Source organism: Tursiops truncatus, chromosome 4 (genome assembly GCF_011762595.2).
Source record: "Tursiops truncatus isolate mTurTru1 chromosome 4, mTurTru1.mat.Y, whole genome shotgun sequence".
In the NCBI taxonomy this organism is placed as follows: domain Eukaryota; kingdom Metazoa; phylum Chordata; class Mammalia; order Artiodactyla; family Delphinidae; genus Tursiops; species Tursiops truncatus.
The window spans coordinates 42,097,146-42,123,325 of record NC_047037.1 but is presented as its reverse complement, the minus strand read 5'-3'; the positions used below and the strand labels follow the sequence as shown (position 1 = coordinate 42,123,325).

The 26,180-nt window shown below is 35.5% G+C and overlaps 1 pseudogene; it reads right to left on the bottom strand.

Annotated features, from left to right (window-relative positions):
• Positions 1–1,894: 1,894 nt before the first annotated feature.
• LOC101321574 (protein VCF1 pseudogene) lies at positions 1,895–15,519 on the bottom strand (annotated as a pseudogene).
• Positions 15,520–26,180: the final 10,661 nt, after the last annotated feature.

Sequence of the window (26,180 nt, the reverse complement as noted above, 5' to 3'; positions counted from 1 at the left end):
TGCAAGGATTCTTCAATATAGGCAAATCAATCATGTGATACACCATATTAACAAATTGAAGGAGAAAAACCATATGATCATCTCAATAGATGCAGAAAAAGATTTCAACAAAATTCAACACCCATTTATGATAAAAACCCTCCAGAAAGTAGGCATAGAGGGAACTTACCTCAACATAATAAAGGTCATATATGACAAACCCACAGCCAACATTGTTCTCAATGGTGAAAAACTGATACCATTTCCTCTAAGATCAGGAACAAGACAAGGTTGTCCACTCTCATCACTATTATTCAACATAGTTTTGGAAGTTTTAGCTACAGCAATCAGAGAAGAAAAAGAAATAAAAAGAATACAAACTGGAAAAGAAGTAAAACTGTCACTGTTTGCAGATGACATGTTACTATACATAGAGAATCCTAAAGATGCTACCAGAAAACTACTAGAGCTAATTAATGAATTTCATAAAGTAGCAGGATACAAAATTAATGCACAGAAATCTCTTACATTCCTATACACTAATGATAAAATATCTGAAAGAGAAATTAAGGAAATACTCCCATTTACCATTGCAACAAAAAGAATAAAATACCTAGGAATAAACCTACCTAAGGAGACAAAAGACCTGTATGCAGAAAACTATAAGGCACTGATAAAAGAAATTAAAGATGATACAAACAGATGGAGAGATATACCATGTTCTTGGATTGGAAGAATCAATATGTGAAAATGACTATACTACCCAAAGCAATCTACAGATTCAATGCAATCCCTATCAAACTGCCAATGGAATTTTTCACAGAACTAGAAAAAGAATTTCACAATTTGTATGGAAACACAAAAGGCCCCGAATAGCCAAAGCAATCTCGAGTAAGAAAAATGGAGCTGGAGGAATCAGGCTCCCGGACTTCAGACTATACTACAAAGCTACAGTAATCAAGACAGTATGGTACTCGCACAAAAACAGAAATATAGATAAATGGAACAGGATAGAAAGCCTAGAGATAAACCCACGCACCAATGGTCACCTTATTTTTTATAAAGGAGGCAAGAATATACAATGGAGAAAAGACAGCCTCTTCAATAAGTGGTGCTGGGAAAACTGGACAGCTACATGGAAAAGAATGAAATTAGAACACTCCCTAACACCATACACAGAAATAAACTCAAAATGGATTCGAGACCTAAATATAAGACCGGACACTATAAAACTCTTAGAGGAAAACATAGGAAGAACACTCTATGACATAAATCACAGCAAGATCCTTTTTGACCCACCTCCTAGAGAAATGGAAATAAAAACAAAAATGAACAAATGGGACCTAATGAAACTTAAAAACTTTTACACAGGAAAGGAAACCATAAACAAGATGAAAAGACAACCCTCAGAATGGGAGAAAATATTTGCAAACGAAGGAACTGACAAAGTATTAATCTCCAAAATTTACAAGCAGCTCATTCAGCTCAATATCAAATAAACAACCCAATCCAAAACTAGGCAGAAGACCTAAACAGACATTTCTCCAAAGAAGATCCCTCATTTTTAAAGGACCTTTTTACAGAAAGCAACATTTCTAATTGACAGATCTGGAAATTAGCCTGACTTGGACAAACTATGGATTCGACATGCAGATGAGATTTCCTTCTACTGTTAACTTGCCCTGGTTTTGATACCCACCCTCAAAAGAATCCTATAGAAAACTGCTTCAAAGCCCCTTTGAAATCGCAGTAGTGCAGCAAAACCACAAGTAAACAGTGACCTGTTAATCTGTTATTTCAAATACAGACTGAAAAGCCAACAGGCATTTTTTGGTGCAATTTTTTTAAAACATCGTTGATATATCATATCTGCACAGCGCTGTCCCTTCACAGAAGGCAAGAAAGTGCCGGCACATCATGTGGGAGGCCGTCCTTGGTACTGTAGGCTGTGAAAGTGGGCCTCCTTCATGGTCTGGTTGATGTGGAAGTAAGGGCCTTGACACAGTGTGTATCGCCCCAGCACGGACTGGGGGGCGGGGCGCGTGGGGGCTGGACCGGGCGGAGGGGTGGTTTAAGCTGCTCTCCAGCCAGCTGGCCTGGCCCGGGCTGTTGATGCTGCTGCTACTGTTCCCGCCACTGCGACTGCTTGAAGACCGTGTCCCCAGGAATCGTAAAAGAAAGGGTTTCTAGTCTCCTTTTGGTCTGTGGGGGGAAATGCTGGTCTTCTTCACTGCCTTTCCTTCTCCTTTTCCTGGGGCGGAGGCGCTCGCTCAGGGCAGCCAATGGAGGCAAGCGACGCGGCGCCGCTCAGCGAGGAGAGGGAACAGAGAGTTTTGCGTTTTGGCGGCTGCCACGCACTCCCCCTCGGGCCTTGCCTCTCGCCGCGGCTCTGGTGGACGCTGCTGGCCGAAAGATTACTCTTTTGCTTTGAATTATGTATGCTGCCTTTTTGCCTTCTGAATATACCCCACTTTTAACTAATATATAGTTGTAAATAAATAAAAGTTCTATAGTAGAAAATTCTTAGACACTTCAGAAGATAATACAACCCCAAATATTTTTAATCCATTAATTTAATTCATCCCTCAATTTACTCCTTTACTAATAGTTCATTCCTTTATTTAACAAAAAGCTATATTTGAGGCATGACTGTGTAACTGGCCCCTGCACACAAACTAAATAAAATATAATCCTTGTGCTTGTACTTAGAGACTCAGAAGAATCTTTGTATAACTCAAGTTTCTTATTTATAGAAATCAATTCTAGTTAACCTAGTAGCAATGAATTTAAAACATAGCTCAAATATTTGTATAGTTCAAATAATGCTTGGGAAATGAGCGGGAAGAGATAGCCTGATCCACAACGGATACAACAACAGATTATAATAAAATAAGTGTCAGGTTGGAGTGCCACCATTACTGCTGCTGATGACTGAGAACCACTGTTGACATTACTCCCAGAGAACCTGGATGCTGTCATCACTATTTCTGCTCCTGCTGGCACAGCTGCTACTGGGCACTGGGTGCTCCTGATGATGAAATGAACATTAAAGAGTCTTGCATCAGCCTTTACAAACTGAATTCAGAAAGATAGGGTTGTGTGTGACTCAATACTTTCTCTCCTTCACTCACTTCACATCTAATCTTCCAGAAAATCTGTTCTCTTTAATTTTAAAATAAATGCATTATATGGCCACATTTCACTATGCCCACTGTACCCCAATCCAAGTATGCCGTGATCTCTTGTCTAGATTACAGTAAATTTCTTTCTTTCACACTACTCTCTGTCCTCAAGGGTGCGACTAGGGTGATCCTTTTAAATCATAAATCAAACCATTTCACTCTTCTGCTCAAACCACTCCAATGTCTTGATATTTCACTCAGAGGAAACCACAAATCAGCAAAACTCATTGAATGGCTAGGTACAAGCACCTGAGTAATCTGACTTCCTGTTAATTCCTCACCCTGCTTCAGTCCTACTGGCCTCCCCTCTTCCTTCATAAAGGCAGATACGCTCCACTTTAGAGCCTCTCACTTGCTAGTCCCTCTGCAGAAAAGCTCTTCTTCAGATACCCACGTGACTAACTCCCTCTTCTTCCTCAAGTCTCTACTGACTACCCCATTTCCAAATGCAATCTGCCCTTTTCACCTGGCATTCCAAATCCACTCAACCCAACTCTATTTTATCCCAAGGAAAACATCAACTTGCAACTTACTCTTTTATACGTATTTTTCTACTATTTGTCTCCCCTCCTTACTTTCCACCAGAAAAATAACCTATACTAGGGTACGGGTTGAGGAAAAGGGAGGAATGAATAAGCAGATCACAGATGATTTTTAGGGCAGTGAAACTGTTCTGTATGATAAAATAATGGTGGATACATGTAAGTATATATTTGTCAAAACCAACAGAAAGTGTAGCACCAAGAATGAACCCTAATGTAAACTATGGACTTTGGGTGAAACTGATGTGTCAAAGTAGGTCCATCAAGTGTAACGAATGTTCTACCCTGGTGTGGCAGATCGTGTGTGGGGGCAATGTGTATATGGTAGTTCTCTGTATTTCCTGTTTAATTTTCCTGTGAACCTGAAGCTGCTTTGAAAATAGAGTCTATTAGAAAAACCCTCTAAAAAGAGAAAATAATTAGCACAAATATAACTGAAAATAGATTAGTATGCAGAATATATCAAGAATTTCTAAATGTAAATTTAAAAAGATAAACCACCCAATCAAAAAATTAGGACATCAAAAAAATTCCAAGGAAATATGAATGGATACAAAAATATGCTATATCTCAAAAGGAAAATGTGAATCAAAATCATGTTTTCTAAAATGAATTTTCATGTAATTCACACATTGAAAATAACATTCATAATAATTATAATAATTAAAGTATATGGAACAATGGGACCTAGTTTATACTTCTGGTGATGTTTAAAATGATACAGCTGTTTGACATAACAATGTGACAGTATCTGAAGTGTTACCTGACAGTCTGTCTTTAAAATTCCTTGAAGTATCTTTGCGTTTTTCTCTCCTTAGGCATAGTTACCTTGAAGAATGTTTCCTGGCCCCACTGAGAAGAGGCTAAGAGGAAAAACCCAAGTCCATACATCAGAAATTATCAGAGTCTCACAGCAGTATATAATCTCCCTTTCATTCAATGAGTTCTGAGTCTCTAAATTCACACATTTCTAGGAAATGTGTTAGGCACTATGACACAAAATCTGTTTATAGGATTTTATTTTACATATATAAACACACCATATATATATGTATATGTGTGTGTATATATGTACATATACATATGTGTGTGTAAATATACATACAAATATATTTTTCAGTTATACAATCAAAAGTAAAGTGTAGTTAAAATAAAGGTGACCTTTGAGAAGCTGCCCTGTATTTCAGTCCTCAGGGTCATGAACAATTAGCATAAACCTACAAAGATTCCTTAAGGCAGACCATTTTGATGACTGTACTAGATCTGAAATCTATCCTGACAACCATACCCATTTTGTCTCTGGAGCTCTGTGCCACTATTTGATCTCTACCTCCTTGGGGTTATCTCACTCCCTTAACTGCAGTTGAATTGAAAATCCACAGAAAATTCTACCAGCCTCTATATTCTATACAAAATTGCCACAAAAATCACTTGTCAAAGATGATGACACCCCTCCTCAAAGTATATCCCTTGCCCTTGGTGGAGAAAATGTCCTTTGGGCCCTTCCAGGGGATTTTTGGGGAGTGGATGGTCCATATTAAATTCACTCCAGCATTTTTCTTTCTGTCAAAATTGTTTCAAGTTACTTCTCAACATAGTACTTGGATTTGCTGGCATTTTCATTCAATTTAGCATTGTCTATCAGTGGCACCTGGTCAATTGTGTGGACCACTCACAGCTGTTATGCTACCATAGTGAATCTAGAAACTCTAGCAGATAGACTGGTATTAATTCAGCCACTCTGTAATTATGTACTCAGAATACCTCCTATCTACAGTTCCCAGAGTTTCTATAATATAAATACTAATGTAAATTGTGAAAATGAAACACTGAAAATCTTTTGATATAATGCCTCTTTTCAAAGTTGTCTTTAATTGACAATCCCCAGAGGATTTTCAGCTGCTACCTAATTCAGTGTTTCTCAACATTGGCTGTTTCAAAATCAGCTGGGGAGATTTAAAGATTCCTAATGTCCAAGTCATTCCCCAAACTAATTGCATTGGTATTCCTGGGGAGGAACTCTGGCATCAGGATTTTTTAAAGCTCCCAGTCAATTCCAATGCATAGACAAGGTTGAGAAATGCTGCTTTTGTTACTGAGCCAAACTTGAGTCCCTATGCCTACATGCAGTAAAGCCAATCTACTGACACCAGGTTGTGGTGATGGAAAGTGCAGCGTTTATTGCAGGGTGCCAAGCAAGGAATCTGAGTAGCTAGTGCTTAAAAGGCCTCAACTCCCTGAAGGCTTTCAGGGAAAGGGTTTTTAAGATAGGGTGAGGGAGGTGGGTGATGGGGTGCATGATCAGCTCGTGAACATTCTTCTGGTTGGTTGGTGGTTAGGTAATTGGGAGTCAGCATCATTAACCTTCTGGTTCCAACCTGTCTGGGGTCTACATGCTTGTGGGCAGCATACAGTTAACTTCTTCCACCTGGTGGTGGTTTCAGTATCTGCAAAGCACTCAAAGGATGTGGCTCAGAATATTATCTATAGCCCTTGAGGAAGAACTAAAAATCCTTGACTTTGTTTAATGGCTAAACCATTATTATTTTGTCTTGCTCGACTGTTTTCCTTTCTTTCTGTATTTTCTCACTTTGATTAAATTCACTCTATGGGACTCAGGGAAAGCCTAGGGAGCTAAAGTTTTTCTACAAACAAGAGGCAGGAAGAGGACGTGGGCGGGGAGGGATGTGTTCTGGGAAGGCCCAATAGGGTCCTGCTTGGTTATACTTTTAAAGACAGTGATAGAGGAGGAATACGGTAGGCTGAATGTTGGCCCTCCAAAAGGCCAACTGTGACCAGCGGTCTCATTTCTGTGCTTCCAAAGGAGTTGAGGTAAGTAATTTTTGTTTCTTTTTTCATAGTGCTGGTATCTAAAATAATGGTATATTACTTTAACAGTTACTAGCGTCTTCAGTTTGATGAAATAGAGCCGTGATTCAGCAAAACATAGGATCAAACTTCATCTGCTTTCTTTACCCTGAGGCTACAGGCAGTAAGATATTCTTTAGCAAGGTCACAGAATTCCTGGGTTGATGAATAAAATAAGAATTTTAGCATGGTATTTTCTTCCTCTATGCTTTCTGTGTTATTGGTGACAGCCAATCCACACTGCAGTTGTTAAATTTCCTGTGTCCCTTTTCCTATTTTAGGGAGTAGCCAACTAAAACCCTAAAGGCTCCAATGAGCACCTCATTCTAGTAGATCCTCTATATCAATTTAGTTACCTCTTTAGTGCATGTCTTGGAATCCCAGATTCTAATACTAAAACTAAATTTTTACCGCATTAAGTCTGAATTAAGCAAAATACCCAAGCTTCGAATTGTTTCTACTTCCTGAGGATCTCTTGCTAGAAACCTGTACCCTGTTTGCAGTATCTGTATCAGTCAAAATTGTTACCGCAAGTGGGGGTCTGGCTGCTTGCCCTCTGAAGCCAATAAAGAGGCAAGGTTGGTGGAAAGGAAAGTTTGCTTTCAGAGGCTATCAAGTGGGGGAGGGGTGGAGGGAAGAGGGCAGACTCCTGCCCAAAGGCTTATTCCCCGCACTGACAATCAGTGGGCAAGAGCATTTACAGATGGAGGGAGGGGGCTAAGGCAGAAACAGCACAGTCAGCTCTGACAGTCATCTTGAAGTTAGTCATGCAGTGGTCTGATCAGTGTCATCTTCATTGTTTTAAATACAGTTAGTCTGTAGTACCAGGGTCGGTTTGTTCCCATTTCTTTGAGGCCAGTTCTCGGAATTGTGGCAACCATGTAGCTAACTTCTTCCACCTGTTGAGGGTTTTAGTCTCTGTAAGACAGCTCAAAGGATATGGTTCAGAATATTATCTACAGTCTTTGAGGAGGAACTAAAGGTCCTTGACTTTGCTTAATGACTATTGTTATTTTGTCTCCTTTGACTGCTTTCCTTTGTTTCTGCATTCTCTCACTTCTCTGATTTAACTTATCCTTTGGCTAAAGTTTTTTCACAGACAAGAGGCAGGCTAAGGACATGGGCAGGGAAGGATCATAGGGTTCTGCTCTGTTTCAAGATCGTGGTTGAGTATATCAGAGATCAACCACAGTTAACTACACAGAACATGAACTTACGGGAAATATATTGTTTATCTAACATGAAGGTTCTCTCTGCCATTATTATCTGAATTCAAAGCCCCAGATTGTATATCAAATGGGAATGTCTTAGGTACAATACACATACTCTACATGTCAGTTGTCAAAGGAACAAAGAAGTCTAGCATCTGAACTATGTGACTTTGGTAGTAGAAAGCAGATTATCACTTCTCCATAAGAACTACATGTTGATAAATTCTTCAAACATGGGAAAGCGTTTCAGATGCCAATCTGGAGGGAGGATTCATTGTGTCTTCAAATTTACCTAAGAATTTTCTCAGGTATATGTTAGGGATAAGGCAGGCGATAAAGAATATTCCAGACTGTGGGAATAAAGGACATATGTCAGAATTATAGTTTAGGATTCTAGTTTAAGATGGCAGCTGCCACCCTTTATTTGTTCTTCTACTAAAAATCCTGCTGAAATGACAGAAGAAAATGAGGTAAAAAATGAATAATTTTATTGAGAATAGAAAAAGGAGAAACAGTGGGAGACTTTTTTTTTTTAATTTAGAAAGCAGAAATGCCGCTGACCAATAAAAGTAGAAAATGAATGTGAGTATGTTTGGTTTGGAAATCAAGAATGCGTTGTGTGAGAGAAATGCAGGTGCTTAAACAAAGGACTGTATAGTAAATAGCAGAGCTAGATCTTTCACCCTTGCCACATTTTTAGGAAAATAAATCTGCTGGCAGCACCAGTGTTGGTCCCCACATTAAAACCCTAAAGGGCATGATCTGTCTGGGAAAGGCTTGGGCTCTGTGGTATTGGTTCCTTGGAGAAAAGGCACCTTTTCTTGGCATTGAATGGTTTCATTTTCAAAATCACCAATCTATTAAATTAGCCACCTTTATTAAACAGAATTCTCAGTCATCTCTTCCATTCAGGGAAGATATCTCTTAAAGAAACAGAACTATATAACTGGTGAAGAAATCCATGCCATCAATCCGTATTAATAAAATTTTATTTATAAATTCAAAGCATACCCAAGGGGAATTTTGAGAGCCATTGACTTGACTCAGACTTAAAAGGCATTTATGGAAGTAAAGCAAGTTTAAAAATTTTAATGTTTTTATATCAATATCCCTCACTGCCTTAGTAGGAGTGTGTGTCTAAATTATGTGATGATTAAGTCTTCTCTGTTTAAAGAAGAAGAGGGAGAAGCTTCTCTCCTCCTTAGGGTGTATTCTTGAGAACACAAGACCTTTTAATTTTACAGCACAAGGTCCTGGCCCTTCTGATTCTGGAACTGTAAACACAAACCTCCAACATTAATTTAGGAGGCCCCCATAAGATAAGCAATCACAAAGTGTATTTTCTTGTCTCAAGGAAATGAGAGAAGTTTTTGTCTCTTATACTTTTCTCTATAAAGTGCATGAAATTCTGTCCAGACCCCATAATCATTCGTTTTACCTTATATACGTATAATCTATTAGTACTTATCCAGTTATGTGATTGTTCTCTGCCCGTTCTCTGTTGGTAGGGAGAGGACTTTTGTTGACAAGATTACTTATTTTTCCCGACAATATATAAGTGGGACTGGCTCTAACCATTTAGACTACTATTTCTGGAAGCAGAACCTTCCCTTCTAATCCATCTCTAAGAATTTTGTACTTAAATATAGGGTGGGTATCGGGAGCAGTACACTAAAAGAAAAAACAAATCATGTAATTTAAAGTAGCATTTCAGCGCTTTGTGTGAGATAGTTGGGGTAAACATAATTTCTGTAAAGTTCCTCAAATCATACTATACCTGAAATTATGCAATTTCTAGTCAGTTCATTGTATGTCCGCATTTGTCTATTTTACTATTTCCTGTGGCACACCGGTATTAGCTCTGAGAATTGAGAGTGGAAATGAGTTTGTTAATCTGATGATCTGTTTTATTCTGGCTTCCTTTTTTTCCCAATTGAAAATATAGTCAAAGACTCAAGTGGCAAATCATATTTATTTCTGTAATATAGATTTAAATAGGCTTAATTCTGTTCATCTGTCTAAAATATATATTTAATATTTAATACATAAATTGTGATCTGTGTTTAGAAAAATATGTGATTATACCATTATATTCTATTTTTAACCTTATATCTAGAACGTAGAGTTCTGCTGCAATTATTACACAGAGGCCACTTTCACTGCAATTCTGACTTTTCATGGGTCTATTGGGAAAGCTTAAGATGTGTGTAATGGTAACATGAGTTTTATTGGGCTTCCTTCATCAAGAAATAACCATACTAATTATTTTCTATGAGGTGTATGTATCAGTTGCATTGTCTTGTACTGCCTTCCGTGTGAATGTGTTCCTTGGCTAGATGCTATATTGTGTGAAACTTCATGCCTGTATATCAAGCATTTTGTAACTCCCTAGATGGTGGTGCTGACTGGGGCTCTGAGGGTAAGAAAAAAATTCTCCATAACCAGAATAGATGTCAATTTCTGTGAGAATGACTTGTTACCCCTGGTAACAAAGGATAATTTGTCTTCCCAAGGAAATATGCCATATGGGTGATTCAGAATTGTTATTTTTGTTTGTTTGTTTTTTTCTGAGAGATTAAATTTTCTTAGAAGGCAGAAGCTAGATTGTTAGAATTCATGCTGCTGGGTTCCTGTGTGATCTCCATCTTTTACCCAGTGATTACTCCATTTCTATACCTGTCATGCCAGGTCTGGCATAGCCAATAACAAAGACTATTTAGTAGCAACTGGCAGAGTAATTTTGTCTACGTGGTTATTCAGTATTCTTTCCATGGTGAGTGCTCACTGGTAGGCATTTATATCTGACATGAAAAATGTCACTTGACGCCCCTTTGCATACGTCCACCCGCATGCCTCTCCCGTAGACCCTCTTTTATCTGACATTCCAGTCTTTTAATTTTGAGGCCATTCACCACTGCCCATAATTCCACACATTCTCATCTCTGGCCACATCTCCTTTCCCATAAAGTCAATGAATTGTTGTAACGATAGCTCTGTCCATTGGGAAGATTTTCACACACTCACTGTCATTCAGAGTTACCACTGAGTGGCTACAATGTAGCCTCCATTTATTTTGGGTTCATTTTGTATACTGAGCCAATCTATCTATAAACCAAGCTTGGGTTTTTCATATTCCCTCCATATACCCATATATAAGATGAGGGAAGGATGAAAACATGGGTGACATGAGGCTGTGTACTCATGCAATTTACTTAGGCCTTCTCGTCCTGCTCAGGCTTGATCCACGATGTACCATTTCTATCCTACAATGAATTATTGCTGCATCTACCCAATCTGATGATGATTTTATGGGTTATCAAAATGGGCATATATGCATTGGAGCTATTCTGGGATTTAACCCCAGTTATCAATCTGGTAGCCAGAAAAGAAGGTGGGGACAGCTCTTGAGGGGGTACTTGTTGCCTGGCAGGGAAGAGACCTTTGCAGCTTATTCTCATATCAAGGAACTGCTAATACTTTAATGGGAAAGGGTGAGCTCCCTCTGAAGACTCTGAAGGCTCACAGTTAAAATCTTCAGAGGAATCCACACAGATATTCCCGTTCTAAGCTTCAGTAACGCAGGTTTTCTCAGCCAGGACCCTAAACACAGCATAACAGACCTGCCTAGGCTGAGCATTCAATAGTCTCTGTAGCTCAGTGTTCTTAACAATAATATCCTGAGTCTGTTCCTCATTTGGTCCTGTCCCACAATGTAAGAGCTAAAGCCCTCTTTTTAAATGACAGCAGAGGCTCTCTGACTCCCTCCCTTAGCTATACGCAGATTATCATCATCCTTCTGCAGGGTGTCAGTGTAACTTTGTAGATACCAGCCAATTCCATGATCCTTGTATGCATTCTACTTCCTGAACTTTTCAAAGTCCTTGTGCATTACACTGGGTGGGGCATTCCCCTTCATGTTTGTAACACTATATCCTCCAATATTGTTTTCCAAGATGCTCATGGCTTCAACCTGGAAGCTGAGGCAGTTCCTGAAGGCACTTACAATAGGAAGCAGTCAGGTGGGGATACTCCTTGTAGGAGTTTCTCTCATGAAAGGAAATATGAGCAACTTAATGTCCATGACGGCAACAGTTTATAATCTGTATATTGTGTGCTTCCTATAACATTATCAATTTATATGATAAAGTACCATGAAAATGTTTATTCAACATGTGACAGTTTTTCATTAAGAATCACCATGTGAAAATTGTTGTATGGTGTATGATCTTTACTCTGAATTTATCCTTAGGATGGAGTGTATGTTACATACAAGTAGGTTTAATTAGAGATAATGTATAATGCTTATGAGAAATTTCTTAGGAAACAAGCATGTTTAGAAATTAGTGAAGTTAGAAGTTAAATCCACTTGAGAACTAGAAAAAGATAGGACAGAGGTGCCATTTAAGATTGAAACTGAAATGACAGTAAAGCTGGAGGAGGAAAATGCAGCGAAAGGGAGTAAGCACTTTAACTGGATATGACATACACAGTACAAAAGGGAGTGTCTAGGCTACTGCAGATTGTTGAGACCCTTAAAGATGAATCTTGAGTAAGCGCCAAACCAGTGCAGCTGTGGAGCTGCATTTTTGGCCCGGGCAGAGCCAAATAAGGACACCATAGTCTTCACAATCGGTTGCTTCTTATTAGTTATGTCATGATGTCATTCATGATGCATTAAACAAATTCAGCATAATGGAAAAGGGAAGATAAAGGTAAATTTCAAAGATGGTAAGGACGTATAAATGACAAGCATTTGCATCTAATGGGATGTGTGAAATCAGGGAGAGAACACAGTTAATAATGAGGAGGTTAGTGATACAAATAAACAAAGGTAATGAACAAATGAATGAAACAATGCCACAATAGCACTAAAGAGTAGCAATTTAAGTTTATGTATTTGGTAAATTAAAAATATACTGTGATTATTTTAAGTTACTATTTGCTTTATTAAAAATATTAGTCTTTTCAGTAAATGTTAATGGAAAAGTCTATTTAAAAAATTGCACATCAAGTAAGAGTTCATGAGTACAATATATAATGCAACTTCATGTGTCACCTATTTTCAAGGATAGTAGGAGCTGATAAGAATTCCTTAGCTAGAAATGTGATTACTTCTATTGAACTTGATGCTGAGAGAAATAATTTGTTAGTATAAGTGTACTTTGATGTCACATGTTTAATTCCCATCTTATAATACTAAATTTATTATGATATTAATATACTTCTTAAACATGCAACATATATGCAGGCATCCACACATGTACACATGCCTACTTTAGGTCAACTTGAAATTAATACCAAGTATTAAACACTTTCAAAGTTTAAAAGTGAATTATATTTGAACACCGTGACTACTTTCAGAAACAATAAAAATGTGCTTTAAAAATATTGATATCAAGATGAATTATTTATACAGCTTCAATTTCTTTGAAAGCAAGATGTTAGCAGACTCTACTAAAAATACATCTTGACTTTACCTGAAAGGAAAAAGCTCAAAGGTGGATATAGATGCTTTCAGTTTTGTATTCCCCACACATTTATTACAGTGATTATAAGAATTTTTATTTAGAATTTTACTTGGTTAGCTATACAAATGTTAAGGATTTCATACTTAATAAAAAATTTTTATCAAACCCACCTATTATTCAAATACACCTACTGACTTGGTATGTTTCAGAATTATGTTTAATTATCTGCACTTACTGAAAAGAAAGGGCGATGTCTTCACTTTTAAGTTTGTACCTTTTGATCATCTTCACCCATTTCACACATTCCCCCACCTCCCACCTCTGGCAACAACTGATCTATTCACTGTATCTATGAATTTGTTTTTTAGGGTTTGTTTATGTTTTATTTTTAGATTCCACATATAAGTGAGGTCATATAGTATTTGTCTTTGTCTGATTTATTTCACTTAGTATAATACCCTCAAGGTCCATCCAGGTTGTCACAGATGGCAAGATTTCCTTTTTTATCGCTGGATAACATCCCTGTGTGTGTCTGTAGTAAGTCCCCTACACACAAACAAGTTCTGTTCTGAGAGTGCATTTGTAAGTCCAACAAAGTTAGCCTAGGTACCCAAATAACACAATCATCTATACAGTACTGTACTGTAATAGGTTTGTAATACTTGTCACACAAATAATAAAGAAGCAAACACAAAAAACAAAGAACATTTTTAATCTTACAGTGTAGTACCTTGAAAAGTACAGTAGTACAGTACAACAGCTGGCATGCAGGGGCTGGCATCTAGTGAAAAGGCAAGAAGAGTTACTGACTGGAGGAGGGAGGGGAGGTGGGAGATGGTACAGCTGAAGGATCCTCAGCAATAGGAGATGGAGGGCAAGCTGCGATTTCACTCATGCCTGACATTGATGACACAAGTTCTGATTCCTTGCTGGATTCAATTCTATCTACCCTCTTGAAAAAACGAACCAGTGATATCTGGATAGTAGCTCTTTTTTCTCATCATAGTTGACACGGTAGCACTGGATTGCATACTGAACAGCTGCTGCAAGCTTCGTGTACCATTCTACATTCGGGTCCTGTGCCTCAAAAACTAACAGTGCCTCCTCAAATAAAGAAAATCCCCTTGCCATTTCCTGCATCACAAATCTCTTCAGTTCTTCAGTTACTTTTTCTTCCTCTTGTCTCTCTTCATCCTTTCTCTGGGCCTCCAATTCCATCAGGTCTTCATTAGTAAGCTCCTTGTGTTGCACAGCAAGGAATTCAATGTTATAACAATGAGTGACTTCTACCATCTTTTTGCCTCTCCACTTTCTCAATTATTGTCACTTTTGTTTCCATCGTTATGGCTTGGTGCTTCTTAGCAGTACTGGCTACATCACAGCTGCTTTTATGCTTGCTTCCAGACATCCTGGACTTGAAACAAAGATACTGTACTACTGTACTCTATACAGTACTGTACAGTAAAGTACACACAAGCACAACCACTTATAGAAGATGCACACATGCGACAATGTATGCCAGACATGTGAACTAACTTTCGTGATTGGACATGCAAATATATGTTTGCATCTCTGAAAGTTCACAGCTTGAAGGTTCCTATGTAGAGGACTTACTGTATATATATACAATTGACCTTTGAAGAACACAGACTTGAACTGCAAGGGTCAACTTACATGTGGATATTTTTCAAGAAATATGTACTATATTACAAAACAATCCACTGTTGGTGAAATCTGTGGATACAGAACTACAGATAGGGAGGGCCAACTATAGAGGTATACTCAGATTTTTGGCTACATGAAGTGTCAGCAACCCTAACCCCAGTGCTGTTCAAGAGTCAACTATATATATATAACATAAAATCACATTTTCTTTATTCACTCATCCATCGATGGACACTTACATTTTTTCCATGTTTTGCCTGTTATAAATAATGCTGCAGTGAACATGGAGGTGCAGATATTTTTTTGAGCTAGTGTTTCATATCCTTTGGATAAATACCTAGAAATGGAATTGCTGGATAATATGGTATTTCTATTTTTAATTGTTTGAGGAACCTCTATGCTGTTTTCTATAGTGGCTGCACCCATTTACATTCCCATCAACAGTGAACTAAGGTTCCCTTTTTTCACCAACATGTGTTGTTTTTTGTCTTTTTGACAATAGCTGTACTAACAGGGGTGAGGTTGTATCTCATTGTACTTTTGATTTGCATTTCTCACTGTGATGCCAAGCACCATTTCATTTACCTGTTGGCCATTTGTACATCGTCTTTGGGAAAATGTCTATTCAGATCCCCCTTCCATTTTTTAAATAGGAATGTTTATTTCTGTTATTGAGTTGTATGAGTTTTTTGTAGCTTGGATGTTAACCCCTTATCAGATATACGATTTGCAAATATTTTTTCCCATTTGGGAGGTTGCCTTTTCATTTTTGTGATTGTTTCCTTTGCTGTGCAGAAGCTTTTTATTTATATGTAGTCTCACTTGTTTGTTTTTGCTTTTCTTACCTTTGCTTTTGGAGTAGTGTCCAAAAAATCATTGCCAAGACTGATATCAGTAAGCTTAATGCCCATGTTTTCTTCTAGGAGTTTTGTGGTTTCATGTCTTATGTTCAAATCTTTATCCATTTTGGGTTAATTTTTGTGTATGGTATAATATAGTGCTCCAGTTTCATTCCTTTGCTGTGGCTGTCCAGTTTTTCCAACACCATTTACTGAAGAGACTTTTGCTTTCCATTGTGTATCTTGGCTCCTTTGTCATAAATTAATCAACCATATATGTGTAGGTTTATGTCTGGGCTCTCAATTCTGTTCCATTGATCATATGTGTCTGTTTTTATGCTGACATCAAACAGTTTTGATGACTATAGCTTTGTGATGTAGTTTGAAATAAGGAGGCATGATGCCTCTAGCTTTGTTTTTCTTTCTTAGGATTGCTTTGGCTATTTATAATCTTCTGTGGTTACATACAGTTTATAGGATTATTTGCTCTATGTCTGTGAAAACTTTATTGGACATTTGGCAGAGATTGCATTGAATCTGTGGATAGCTTTGGGTAGTATAGACCTTTATAAAATATCAATTCTTCCGATCCATGAACATGGAATATCTTTCCAATTATATGTGTCTTCTTCAGTTTCTTTCATCAATGTCTTATAGTTTTCAGTGTACAGGTCTTTCACTTCCTTGGTTAAATTTATACCTGAGTATTCTTTTGATGCAATTGTAAATGAAATTGTTTTATTAATTTCTTTGTCTGATAGTTATTAGTATATACAAAAGCAACAGATTTTTGTATATTGATGTTTGTATCCAGCAACTTTACTGAATTTGTTTTTAGTTCTAACAATTTTTGGTGGAGTCTTTAAGGTTTACTTTCTGATTTGGATGCCTTTTCTTCTTCTTGCCTAATTGCTCTGGTTAGGACTTCTAATACTATGTTGAATAAAAGTGATGAGAGTGAGCATTTTTGTCTTGTTCCTGATTTTAGGGGAAAAACTCTCAGCTTTTCACCACTGAGTATGATGTTATCTGTGGGTTTGTCATGTATAGACTTTATTAGGTTGAGGTACATTCCCTCTATATCTGTGTTGAGAGTTTTTAAACATAAATTCAGATGACTTTTGTCCAATGCTTTTTCTTCATCTATTGAGATGATATATGATTTTTATCCTTCATTTTCTTAATGTAATATATCACATTGATTTGTGGATGTTGAACTATCCTTGCATCTGTGGAATAAGTCCCACTTGATCATGGTGTATAATCCTTTTTATATTTTGTTGAATTCAGTTTGTTAATATTTTGTTGAGGATTTTTCTATCTATGTTCATCAGGGATATTAGCCTGTAATTTTCTTGTGGCATCCTTGTCTAGTTTTAGCATCAGAGTAATCACAGCCTGTGAGATGCATTTGGAAGAGTCCTCCCCTCTCCTACATTTTAGAAGAGTTTGAGAAGATTGGTATTAGTTCTTGTTTAAATATTTGGGAGAATTCACCAGTGAAGCCATCTGGCATGGACTTTGTTTGTTGGGAGGTTTTTGATTACCAATTCAATTTCCTTATAGATTCAATTTGATTACTGATTAAACTAATAATTATTCTGGTCAGCTTTTGTTTTTCATGATACAGTCTTGTTAGGTTGTATGTTTCTAGAAATTTACCTATTCCCTCTAGGTAATCAAATTTTTGGCATATAACTTTTATAGTACAAATGTTAAATATGAATTTTGAAGGGACCCAAACATCTAGTCCATAACAGTTCTACTGACTATATGGGTCATATAATTCTTTGTTATGGGAGGCCATCCTGTGCAGGTTTAGCAACATCCCTGCCGCTAAATGTCAGAAGCACAATCTGTCCACAAGATGTCAGAAGCACTGCTCAGATGCAAAAACCAAAAATGTCTCCAGATGTTGCCAAATGTCCCCTGGGGGTTGAAACCACAATGGTTGAGAACAAACTGCTCTATGTGAGTAGTTCCAGGATTTTTAACAGAAAAATGTATATATATATAAATTTGCATATACTTACATTATATATATATACATGCATATATATACCTACTTTATATATATACACACACATACATACACAAATAAATTTGCTTAATATATGTTACGTATAATAGGGGCAGGGAATAATTATTGGTATTCAGACTAATGATATGCCTTCTTTGGTAGTTCATAAATTGATTTGACTTGAATGACCCTGCCTTACTTACCCTCTATACTAATGAATAGTATACAAAAATTATAGTTTATTACATTATTAAAAATAGTAAACCCAATCAAATTTTCTATTAATGTGTATATTTTAATTGATAATTTGTAATTTCATATTTTTATTTTCATAACTAATAAACACAACCTCACCATGCATAAATATTTGGGACAATTTCTATATTTAAGTCCTTGAGTTTAATAGTCTCTAAAAAGACAAAATAAAAGTTTGTTCTCAAGTGAAGATATTAACATGGACCACGTCAACAAAACATGCCTGAGGTATTTTAGCGAGTTGCTATTCCTGAGACCAGAATTAATGGACTGCTGAGAATAATTCATTGATTCAAGAATAATGTATTGGATAGCAACTATGTTCCAGGCATTGTTATGAGTACCAGGAATATTATGGTGAATAAGGCAAGGAAAAAATAACCTTTTAACTCTCTTGGAACTTTCCTTTTTATGGGGGGGAGCTACTGAGGGGACAGAAAATAATGTAAATATATATATTAAACATATTTATATAACTATATAACTACATAATTTATGACGCAATAATATATGTAACTGATTCAGGGAGTGCCTGATAGTGTTTGAGTGGTATTACATTAGCTAGCTAGAGAGCTCATAAAGGTCTTTCAGGAGAGGTGACATTTGAACCGAGAGGTAAGTGATGGAAAGTAGGCAGAACTGTGAAAGAAAAATATTTCAATCAGGGGAGTAGCAACACCAAAATTCAAAGAATGTGGCATATTACAGTGATAGCCCACTAGTGTGGCTGAAGCTTAAAGGAAAGATATGGGAGATAAATTTTCTTATTTCTTAAAAAATGATTATCTTAAATAACTTATATCTCCATTAAACATGGTGTTAACACTTTTTAATTTATTAAGCATTTCCATTTAGATAGATAGCTCAGATACAAATTTAAATCTAAGCTCTGAATTTCAAAGACAGATTCTACCAAATCATACCATTTCTTTCTGAACTTACATATTTCAAGTATTTGAAACAAACAAACAAAAACAGAGTACTTACCCTAAAGACTTTTGCTTTGCCATTCAACTAGTCTGATATCGCTGGTAGTTTTTTCCTCACTTATCTAAATTTGCTTCCTCTTTTTTTAGTCCCCTCTCAAAGCCTATCATGTATCTTGTCTTGGTCACCACCATTTTGATTGGATTTTAGTAACAGTTCTGACCTGCTTGCTATACCGATGAGTAGTTGTTTAGTTTGGAAAATACCAAATTATTGCCCCATTAAACCTCTTTAAACTTTAAAGTTTGTATAACTGCCTCTTTTTCCCATGGAACAATCATACAGTCCATAAAGTTGAAGAAAGGTATTTAAACCTTTTTGTAAACTCTATAGACTATTTGATCCCTTTAGGTTCCAGTGTAATAGTTTATTCACTCATATACAATTATTTAATTCCAGGCCATGTATACAGTTTGTGGGATACACTTGTGAATAAACCAAAATAAATAACCTCTTCTCATGGCAGTTATATTCTCAGGGAATGAGGCAGATAAAACACTGTAAACACCATAAATAACTAAGTTATATACTCTCTTAGAATGAAATGCTATGAAAAAAGAAAAATATCCCAACTTAAGGTTTATGAGTGTGTATATATGTGATGTTTGTTTCAATTACAAAAAAAAGTAGTCAGGGTATACATATTGGGGATGGTGATATTTGAGCCAAGACAGAAAACGCTTTTATTCAATTTATATTGAATAAGCTAGATAACTGATCAGTGCAATTCTAATTCAATATACTCAGCCAGTAGAAAACGTGTCTGAAAGTCAGGCATAAAGACAAGCATTTGCAGTTATTTTGAATGTAAATTACAAACTCGTTTTTGCAATAGTCATTTCCTCTGTCATTAGAAAATGATAGCTTTTGTTTCCTTGATCTTAGATTGTGTCCCTTGCTAAAGAAAACTAAATTTCATAGATCTCATTTTTCAAGAATGACTTCTTTTTACTAAAATAAATTGCAATAGTTCCCTCAATTCTTTCAATAAATGATAACCAAATGTTCAAGCTAATTTAACTGACAAAAATTAGTTTGGTAACTGACATTTTATAAAAATCTATTAAGCATAATTATATTTTATATATGTGTGTATATTACTGAAATAAAGCAAAAAATCTGAAACTATACATAATTTCATCAGATTTTTTTGCTTTGTTTCATTAACAGGTGCTATCAACCATTAATTCAAATTAGATGACAAATGACCTTTTTCAAGTGACTCACTGTAGAAAATGAAGAATTTAACTGTATTTTCAGTTATATTTTTCATATAGAAAGTGAGTTCTCAACTTGAATTATAAAATATGGGATTTGCAAATTAAATTGTAAGAACAGTCTTCTGAGTCTCAAAATAATAAGTGCAGTATATTAGAGTCCATTTCAAATGAAGAAGGAAATTTATATTGGCACTGTATGTTTGGGTGATGGAATCAGATATGAACATGTTATTGAAAGTTAAGGCCAAAAGACTAATTCATCATGTATCGTGTTGCTTTGTTGAACTAATTTTTGTTGTGGTACTTACAACTGCTATTTTACTTTAAATGAGTTCTATTCTAAACTTTCACAAATAGAGTACTTCCTTAAAGGTAATGATTTGCTCATTAGTATTTAAAGTAATTTTTTTGCCAATTTTAAGTAATATTAGAAAAAATTCTTCATTGTCAATTCACATTTGTTTCCTGATTTATAACAGTCACTAGCAAATGGATAAATGTCTTCAGATATAAAAAATTCTGAAGGATAGGAAATATATATCATAATATTCTGGTCATATTATTTTAGTAAAAATATCTATAGCTAAAAAATTAGCATTTGGAAATGATGATTCGAAGGAATATTATAATGTGGCAAATAGGAGTATACCTTAAGAAAATACTTATTTCCAATATTAAATACTATTTAGGAACCTGGGAGTTTGGCATTGGTAGATGCAAACTATTACATTTAGAATGTATAAACAACAAGGTCCTACTGTATAACACAGGGAACTATATCCAACCTCCTGGGATAAACTGTAATGGAAAAGAATATTACAAAAGAATGTATAGCTGAGTCACTTTGCTGTACAGCCGAGACTGGCACAACATTGTAAATCCACTATACTTCAACAAAAAAATACTATTTAGGAAATAACCTCCAGATTTTAAAGAGCATATAATAATCTTTTGCAAAAACATGTATTCTAGTCTGTTGTTGGCTTGTTGACTTCATAGAATCCTAATAAAATAAGTTGAAATATCTTAGTGTTTTTAGAAGAATGTCTTTAACGGATAAAGACATTAAATGGATTTTTAATGGATTTTTGTCATTCTATTCCCGATTATCCTTGAATATACGGTCTTCATTTGATTGTACAGTGCATGGAGTGCCACTGTTTATGAAAAGCAATGTCATTTCTAAAATCTGTGTAAAATTTGGAGATTATGTTTCTTAAACATTGTGATGTATAAGAAAGCAAATGGAACTTGGGGTCAGATAACTTGAACTAAGACTTGTTAGAGTTAATGCAATCCCAGTAAATATAACAGTGGTATTTTTAAAATGAAGCCAGTCAAGTAGACACTAAAGTTCATTAGGAGAAATAAACATTGAAGACTAGTAGGTATATAGACTAAAAGTGAAAATACAATATATAAGGAAGTAAGTAGTTTTACTAGATACTACAACATACTGAAAAGGTCCTATAATTAGTGAATAAAAAGGCCAGAAATAGACTGAACTACATACAGAAATCCATTATGTGGTAAAGATTTCAAAGGTATTCTTTTTGGAAAGCTGGATAGTCATTTGGAATAAAATACATAAATGCCTCTTATTTACACTAGCTTTCTGTACTTCCTATTCAAAGTTAATACAAATCTCTTGCATTCCTATACACAAATGATGAAAAATCTGAAAGAGAAAGAACCAATCCATTTACCATTGCAAAAAAAAAGAATAAAATATCTAGGAATAAACCTACCTAAGGAGACAAAAGACCTGTATGCAGAAATCTATAAGACAGTGATGAAAGAATTTAAAGATGATACAGACATGTGGAGAGATACATCATGTTCTTGGATTGGAAGAATCAACATTGTGAAATTGTCTATACTACCCAAAACAATGTACAGATTCAATGCAATCCCTATCAAACTACCAATGGCATTTTTCACAGAACTAAAACAAAAAATTTCACAATTTGTATGGAAACACAAAGGACCCCAAATAGCCAAAGCAATCCTCAGAATGAAAAATGGAGCTGGAGGAATAAGGCTCTCTGACTTCAGGCTATACTACAAAGCTACAGTAATCAATACAGTATGGTGCTGGCCCCAAAACAGAAATATAGATCCATGGAACACGATAGAAAGCCCAGATATATACCCATGCACATATGATCACCTTATCTTTGACAAAGGAAGCAAGAATATACAATGGAGAAAAGACAGCCTCTTCAGTAAGTGGTGCTGGGAGAACTGGACAGCTACATGTAAAAAAATGAAATTAGAACACTCCCTAACAGCATACACAAAAATAAACTCAAAATGGATTAAAGACCTAAACGTAAGGCCAGACACTATAAAACTCTTAGAGAAAAACAGGCAGAACACTCTATGACATAAATCACAGCAAGATCCTTTTTGACCCACCTCCTAGAGAAATGCAAATAAAAACAAAAATAAACAAATGGGACCTAATGAAACTTCAAAGCTTTTGCACAACAAAGGAAACTATAACAAGACGAAAAGACAGCCCTCAGAATGGGAGAAAATATTTGCAAATGAAGCAACTGACAAAGGATTTTTCTCCAAATATACAAGCAGCTCATGCAGCTCAATAGGAAAAAAACAAACAACCCAATCCAAAAATGGGCAGAAGACCTAAATAGAGATTTCTGCAAAGAAGATATACAGATTACCAATAAACACATGAAAGGATTCTCAACATCACTAATCATTAGAGAAATGCAAATCAAAACCACAATGAGGTATCACCTCACACTGGTCAGAATGGCCATCAAAAAAAATCTACAAACAATAAATGTTGGAGAAGGTGTGGAGAAAATGGAACCCTCATGCACTGTTGGTGGGAATGTAAATTGATACAGCCACTATGGATAACAGTATGGAGGTTTCTTAAAACACTAAAAATAGAACTATCATTTGACCCAGCAATGCCACTACTGGGCATATACCCTAAGAAAGCCATAAGTCAAAAAGAGACATGTATCACAATGTTCATTGCAGCACTACTTACAATAGCTAGGACATGGAAGCAACCTAAGTGTCCATCAACAGATGAATGGATAAAGAAGATATGGCACATATAAACAATGGAATATTAACCATAAAAAGAGACGAAATTGAATTATTTGTACTGAGGTGGATGAACATAGAGTCCGTCCTACAGAGTGAAGTAAGTCAGAAAGAGAAAAACAAATACTGTATGCTAACATATATATATATGGAATCAAAAAAAAAATTGGTTCTGATGAACCCAGGGGCAGGACATGAACAAAGACCCAGAGGTAGAGAATGGACTTGAGGGCTAAGGGAGGGGGAACGGTAAGCTGGGACGAAGTGAAAGAGTAGCATTGACATATATACACTACCAAATATAAAATAGACAGCTAGTGGTAAACAGCTGCATAGCACAGGGAGACCAGCTCGGTGCTGTGTGACCACTTAGTGGAGTGGGATAGGGAGGGTGGGAGGGAGGCGCAAGATGGAGGGGATATGGGGATATATGTATACATATAATTGATTCACTTTGTTTTACATCAGAAACTAACAAAACATTGTAAAGCAATTATATTCCAATAAAGATGTTAAAAGAAAAAAGGAAATACAAAATTCTAGAAGATAATGAAAAGAACACTGTCTACTTATGGAACAGTGAAATCTGTACTCAGATTTATAGGCTTAGATATCTTTAAAAGGTCCAAAATTGATATTTTAAAGCTATAATTTATATTTTAAATATTTAAGGTCATATAAAAGCATCATTATCTCCACAATTCTTTTTATGGATCCAGCATAATTTTAAAACCAAAATATAAATAACAGTATACCTACACGTGTTTCACATTTAATCTGGAAATAAAACAAACCTAAAAAAATTTATATAAACAAATATAAAAGAATGCCAGTTGTTAAAATGGAACTTAGAGACTCAAGACATACAAAATAAATTGAATTCAATTTTAATTGACTTAATGTTTTCTGTGTGTGTGTGCTTTTTCCTCCTAACGAATCATTACACCAAATTACAACTCATGATCCTAGTTTTCCTGAGAACTAGATACTTCATCTCTGTGAGTAACCTGGGCATATTCAAGACTGTGGATAATCCTTGAAAATTAAAGGTATTCCTTAATTTGTAGTAGGGAAATAATTTGGAATGAGGATCTGGTTATAAAATGTGCATGTTCTGGCTTCAGGAGAACTTGCCATGTTACCAAATATCTTCTTTAACTCTGTAGGTAATCTATTTATGATCTACACTTGAAGCAGTATATACAGAGGCTGGCTTATGAGAATAGACTGCATTACGTTAAAAGCTATAAGATATTTTGAGACATAGAGGTCTAAATCTAATTTTGACTCTCAACAGCTTTTTCCCATTTTTGCCAATTTGTTGTTGGTACTTTGTCACAAAGAGTTTAGAATATAATTACCATACCAGGAAAATATATTCTCCTTGGGAGAGTAAATGATTGAATGTTACAAATCTTAAATGAACTTTCAAATTATTAAAAGGGCAGACTATATAGTTAAAAACAATTGATAGAATACAAAAAATTTTAGGAATATAATAAAGTTCCAAGAGCAATTAAAGTGACTAATATCATTATATAATATCAGTTTTGACATATTTAAATATGTCAAATTTAAATTTAAATTTTATGTCAAATTTAAATAATTTGACATATTTAAATATGTCAAATTATTAGGTCTGAAACACCCAGCAAACTAAAATGGCATCCTGTCAATTTCTACATCCTTGATATGATCAACAATAGGCTGTTACAGCAATAATTAAGCAATTACTCATCACTGAAATGGTAATGCTATTAAATCTAGACAAGGGGAATGCGCTACCACAAGGTTATAAAATGCACTGCTTCAATTATATTAGGAGTTATATGTTAAAATCTCAACTAATATAAAGTGAGGTAATATAAAGCACCACAATTCTTACAAAATGACAAGTGATATACAAAAGTATTTGCATAAAAACAGTTCATGTTATTTTCATATAATTTCTAATGAAGAATTGCATAATTTGGAAATACTTTCACCATTGAATGTGTTTGGTCCAAATTTGGTTATAAATGTAGAAAGTAATTAAATGAGTTGCACATAAGTCATTATCTAGTATATCATTACACCCTATGGTATTAGTAGAGTAATTAAAAAAGAAAGTTCTTTCTATAAATATATAATGGAAGGAAAAGGGAGAAAAAAGTGATATTTGGGTATATGCTGTATTAAATTGTCAGTGAGCAAGTTCTGAATTACATATAACTATGTCAGTCTCCAATATAATGATGATTGAGCTTAGGTAATAATCATAATCTATTCCTCATAAGGACTTATGCTGCCATTATCAGTAGTAAAGCATTACAGGTCACAATACTACTTAGGCATATGAGCCAGTATCACAAGCCCTAGGGGGACTGTCACCAGTAAATGTCAAATAGCCAACTTGAACTTTGTATTTTCCAAAAAGAGAAAAGAAAATTTGAATTTATTACTTAGAATAATATTGAAATATCTTAAGCAAAGTAAAATACCATACTTCACATAGGTGTGTTTTGTTTTTACGTTGTTGTTGTTTTTTGATATTGGAAAGGTATTAAAAACTGTCATAAAAATAATTTTTGTATGCTAAATGTTGGACCAACTTCTTGCAGTTTTTGTCATTTACTCAGTCCCCCATCCCAGGCACCTGGCAGTCATCTGAATTATCTCAATCCTGTCTTTCACCTGATAACTCCATATCTCTGTTACCAAATTTTGTTGGTTTTATACCTCTAATATTTTTTAAAGCTATTTTCTTTCTATATCTATCATTAATACTGTAATTAAATGAGGAGTGATAGGACCATATCTGTACTATACTAAGCAGTTTTAACTTCTCTTCCAGTCTCTGTTCTAGCTTTATTCAATTACA